The sequence below is a fragment of the Elephas maximus genome, chromosome 1 (assembly GCF_024166365.1).
Source record: "Elephas maximus indicus isolate mEleMax1 chromosome 1, mEleMax1 primary haplotype, whole genome shotgun sequence".
NCBI classification, from domain to species: Eukaryota; Metazoa; Chordata; class Mammalia; order Proboscidea; family Elephantidae; genus Elephas; species Elephas maximus.
The window spans coordinates 88,431,399-88,437,398 of record NC_064819.1 but is presented as its reverse complement, the minus strand read 5'-3'; positions in this window follow the sequence as shown (position 1 = coordinate 88,437,398).

Here is a 6,000-nt window from a genome sequence, read left to right as displayed (position 1 = left end):
TTGGTACTTGAATAAAGAATATGAGTTGGCTAGGAAAATTAGAGAGATGAGTTTTTCCCAGCCTGTGTGCAACTGTGCTACATCTCAAAGCTGAGAGAGAGAGAGAGACTGCTTGAAGAATAGCTAGAGCATAGAACTTTTAGGTTGTGGAGAGGACCATAGAGAAGTGAAACCAAGAGCTAAAGAGGATAGATCATGAAAGGACTAAAAAGGCCATGCTAACCACTTTATAACAGTAGGAAGTTAATGGAATGTTTTAAGCAAGAGAATGGAGTTGTTCCTTTTAAATTTTAGGCAGACTACTCAGGCAGTTGTTTGGAAAGTGGATTGCAGGAATTCAGGGGTGAATGTGAAGTAACCACCTTGGGGCTGCTGCAGTACGCTGGGGGAGAGATAGTGGCAGCTTTAAGTTGAGTAGTGGTATTAGTTATTGAGAGATGTGGAATAGAATCAAGAGGTACTAGCAACTGTTGTTGTTAGGTGCCATCCAGTCGGTTCTGACTCATAACGAACTCAGGCACAACAGAATGAGACACTGCCCAGTCCTGCACCATCCTCACAATCCTTGCTAAGTTCCAGCCCATTGTTTCAGCCACTGGTCAATCCACCTCACTGAGGGTCTTCCTCTTTTTTGCTGACCCTCTACTTTACCAAGCGTGATGTCCTTCTCCAGGGACTGGTCCCTCTTAATAACATGTCCAAAGTACATGAGACAAAATCTCACCATCCTCACTTAAATCTCTGTCTAGCAACTAAACATTGATTTATTTGGTGACTAATTGATTATAAGTCAGAGTATGGAGTCAAAGATCAAACAGAACTGGTGAATGAATGTTGTCATTTATAAAATATTTGGAATACGGGAGGAGGTCAAGTATGGAATCTGGGAAGAGGAGGTAACTGTTTTGGACGTGAATTTTAGACACTTTTGGCACATGCAAGGCAATGTAATATATGAGTATGGAACTCAAGAGAGAGATTTGGGTTAGAGGTATTGGTGTGGGAAGCACTGACATTTAGGTGCCTGTGGAGAGGCTCCTCTCTAGCAATTTTCACTACAATCCCTATCCTACTTCCTCCATCAATGTGGGAGGGCAAATTCCAGTATACCGGCTGGGTTATCTTTCCTGGTAGTTGGGAGTCTCTTCAAGTATTAACCACAGTTACATGTAGTAGATCCTAACCTACCATAGTCCGTTTAGTTCTCCCTCTCTTCCTCCCATTCTCTCTCTTTTCTCCCTCTCCCTCTCTTACCCTCTCTCACTCCTTTTCCTCCTCCCTTGGCTGGCACCAATCTGTTCATCTCTGTGACTTTATGCAACAATTCAGCAGCCTGGAAATAAGACAGCTCAAGTTTTAGAGTGATGCATCTTGCCAGGAGTATTCAATGAAAGGACAATAGGGCAAGGTTCATTAAAGATGTTAATGTAAGAATGAAAGAATTTATGGGCTTGGTGATCTAAGCTGGTAGAAAACTAAGTACACACTAAAATCAGGAAAAAAAGGATTAAAATGGTGAGCTTGAATATTGTGTATAGTACTAATAAATAAGTGCAAAAGCTGGAGGGATATGATGTCAGAATTTGAGATTTCAGAGATGGAGCCATTTGGGTGTTGATAAATCCTGGATATGGCCATAAGAGAGGGTAACTGAATTGAAGAGATGATAATCATCACTGGGGGTAATTTCAGTAAAAGCCAGTCAACCATTTCAAGAAGAAAGGAGGGCTTAGAAGGTGAAACTAATATTTATTGAGTATGTGCTATGTGCCTGGCCTGTGGTAAAACCTTTTTGAGTTTCTTCTTCTTCAATTTTATAAATGAAGAATATAAAGCTCATATTAAGTAATCTGGCTATTATGTCATAGTGTAAGTGACTAGGCAAAAAAGTAGCATCGGATTTAGGAAGTTCTTAAATACAGGTTAAGGAATTTGGATATTATTGTTCAGAAAATGGAGGTAGGGCTTTGATAATTTCTGTTTGGGAGTGACTTGATCAGGTAGATGTGTTAGGGGTTTGGTACAGACATGTGATAGCTTTAGGGAAAGGACGGGAGGAATGGAGTAGTGTAGGCTAAAGATCAAAGTAAGAGCTAAATATTTTATAACTCATAAAGTATTGTATGTTCATTAGTCCTAATGTATATTTAGGGCAAAAGTACAAGTATTTAGGGCCTGATTAAAGTGGGGAAAACACATTACTCTTTGAAACTTCATTTCCTTATTTTATCTGGCCTTGTTTGCTGTTGTTAGCTGCCATCAAGTAGGCCCAACTCATGGCGGTCCCATGCACAACTGAATGAAATGCTGCTGGGTCCTGCGCCATCCTTAGGATTGGTTGTGGATCTAACAAGGTTCAATTATGATCCATAAAATTTTCAGAAGTAGACTGCAAGGCCTTTCTTCCTAGTCTGTATTGCTGTTTGGCCTCTAATGTTCAGCAGTCTCTGCCGCCTGCTTGCGAATCTATAAATCAAGTGTATCTTTGAGAACACGTCGTTCGGTACCAGAGCTAGACATAAATTTAAAATTTTGGCTGGAGATCTGGAAACAGAGTTGTCTCTGGCCTTCTTTGATCCTCCCTTTGGCCATATTCAAGACCTGTGCTCACATGAACCTGTCCGACATGCTTGATCTGAATGACTAGCTGTGCCCTCCATCTTTACTCTTCAAATTGGATTACTCATTGGTTGATGCACATCTAAGTCCTGTTTGAATGAAACACACGTGGATTATCCAAATTGAATGTTAGTGAAATATAGTTTCTTCCCCTGCTGTAGAGAATTTGAGAGAGACATAGATGGTAAATCCGAGGGCTGGAGATCATGGTCTCAGGGGACATCTAGGCCAATTGGCATAACATAGTTCATAAATGAAATGTTCTACACCCAATTTTGATGAGTAGTGTCTGGAGTCTTAAAAGCTTGCGAGTAGCCATCTAAGATACACCTACTGGTCCCATCCTGCCCAGAGCAAAGGAGAATGAAGAAGCCAAAGACACAAGTGAAATGTTAGTCCAAAGGACTAATGGGAAACAAGAACCACAGTCTCCACCAGCCTGAGCCTAAAAAAGCAGAGCCCAGCTACCATCACCAACACCTCTCTCCGACCGCTCTGCCAGGGATCACAATAGAGGATCCAGGACAGAACGGGAGAAAAAATGTAGAAAAAATTCAATTCCACAAAAAAATACCAGACTTATTGATCTGACAGAGACTGGAGGAACTGCTGAGACTATGCCCCCGGAACCTTTTAACTCAGAACTAAAGTCACTCCTGAGTTCACCCTTCAGCCAAAGATTACACAGGTCTATAAAACAAATAATGAAACATGTGAGGAACATACTTCTTAACTCAGTCATTTAAATGAGACCAAACGGGCAACATATGCCAAAACGCAAAGATAAGAAGACAGGAAGGGATAGGAAAACAAGGTGAATGGAAACCGGGAACCCAGGGTAAACAAGCAGAGAGTGTTGACACATCACAGGGATTGCAACCAATGTCACAAAACAATTTGAGTATAAATTGCTGAATGACAAACTAATTTGATCTGTAAATTTTCACCTAAAGCACAATTGTTAAAGGAGCAGGAGTAGGGAATACGGAACGGAATTTCAGGTTCTCATGGGCTCCAGACTTCCTGGAGCCATGGAGGGTGAATGGATCCCTGGAACTATTACACTGAGATAATCTTTAAACCTTAAACCACAAATATCTCCTGAAGTCTTCTTAAAACCGAACAGTAGTTTAGCTTAACTAGTAAAAAAGGTCTGCCTTGAACATTATGCTGTTTTAACAACTCTCTGTATGGGATCAAATTGACAACAACTGAAAAGATTAGATAAGAACCTTAGAGGGCAGTGAGTTTATGTTCATGGAAGAGGAACAACTCAGAAAAGGAGGGTGAGAATAGTTGCACAACTTGAAGAATGTAATTAATGTCACTAAATTGTACACGTAGAAACTGTTGCATTGGTGTATATTTTGCTAAGTATATATATCCTCAACAATAACAAAAATAATATAATTATAAATTTAAAAAAAACCTGAGGAAGATTTTTCACAGCACATTCTTTCTCACCATACGCACCTGTTGCCCTCAAGTCAATTCCGATTCATGGCAACTCCATAAGGTTTTTACTGGTTTTGACCTTTTTGGAAATAGATCACCAGGCCTTTATTCCAAGGTATTTTGGGGAAGACTGGAATGCCGACCTTTTGATTAGTAGTAGAGTCCTTAACCATTAGTGTCACCCAGGGACTCCACATTCTTTCTAGTCACAGCAAAATTGTGAGGAAATATTTTTTGTTCACAACAACTTACCTAAGGTAATTGTTGAAAATCCATTTCTCCTGTATCAGTTTTTGATATAGTAGCATAATAAGTGTGTGTAGAAATGCCAAATGGCTCCTTGTCAGAAACTTTTAGCAACGTATCTTTTTTTTCAGGATGCTTGGTGTCGTGTGACTTGAGGATGAAAGGTATTAAAAGAGCTTTGAAGACTTGGGAAGAAATTATTATTAGACTCTGTCACCCTTAGGAGGATCTTTGGTGGCACAATAGTTAACAACTTGGCTGCTAACCAAAAAGATCAGGGGTCTGAATCCACCAAGAACTCCTTGGAAACCGTATGGGGCAATTCTACCCTGTCCTATAGAGTTGACTTGCAGGCAGTGTTTTTTTTTTATTTTCCTATCACCTTTATGTAGAGTTGCACTGGGACTTATTTTGAGATGGACTGTCTCCACTCCTTGGAAACCCTGTGGGGCAGTTCTACTCCATCCTGTAAGGTTGCTATGAGTTGGAATCGACTCTGCAGCAATAGGTTTTTAGTTTGGGGAGTAGCTGCAGGTTTCAGAAACTTCAGTTTCCTCTACTGTCCTTGTTTTTTTTTTTTTTTTTTTTTTGTCTCCCCTGGTGTCTTTGAACTTCCTTAGAAACTCTTTTTTAAGTAGAGTCTAAGCCTTGAAGTTCTTCCAGCTGTGAAATATTGTTGTAATATAGTAGTGCTGTTAATGTGGTTGTTAGGTGTCAGAGGAGGGGAAGCATTCTAATCATAAAAATACAGAATCCATAGGCTTTTCAACAGGCATGGGAGGAATGAGAACCCTGATATTTCTGTGTAACAAAATTCCTAGTAGGAAATGCCCTTGATGTCTGCTTCACACACTTACTATTTTTATGCAATGGGCCTAATTTCCAACCTGTGTGTCTTTGCCTGAGAGCTTCCTTTTACTGCTAGAATCCACCCTGCTTGCCTGCAGGCCAGAACTAAAGTGCTGGGAAATTAAAGTCACACCACCCACAAGGCAGCCTACAGCCAATGACTCATAGCTGTTGATAGATAAATACCCAGTTTTCTAATCCATTTTGTGTAGTAATGCTGAGGCCTATCTTTTATTCTCTCTCCTAAAGTTTCTGCAGTGGGATTATGTGCTCAACTTCTACATAACAATCCCCGCTACTTGGTTTCTTCTTTTCCCTGTAATATTTCTCCCAGACCCAACTGGGTTTTCATGGGATTACCGCCCAGGTTAACTAAATAAATTAAACAAACATACAAACCCATTGCCATGGAGATGATTCTGACTCATAGTGTCCCCACAGGACAGAAAAATAATGTACTGAAGAAAAAATTCAAGTCTTGAATTGCAGTATTGAAGGATTGTATGAACAAAAATATTGAGTGAGGCAGGAAGCAGCAAAAGAAGATGGAAGGAATATAAAGTGTCACTCTACCAAAAAGAATTGGTTCAGGTTTAAACTTTTCAGGAGGTAGCAAAGATCAAGAACCAACAGTGTTGAAGGAAGAAATCCAAGTTACACTGAAGGCATTGGGGAAAAACAAGGCTCCAGGAACCGACAGAGTACCAGTTAAGATGTTTCAACAAACGGATGCAACACTGGAAGTGCTCATTCATCTATGCCAAGAAATTTGGAAGACAGCTCCCTGGCCAACTGACTAGAAGAGAACCATATTTGTGCCCATTCCAAAAA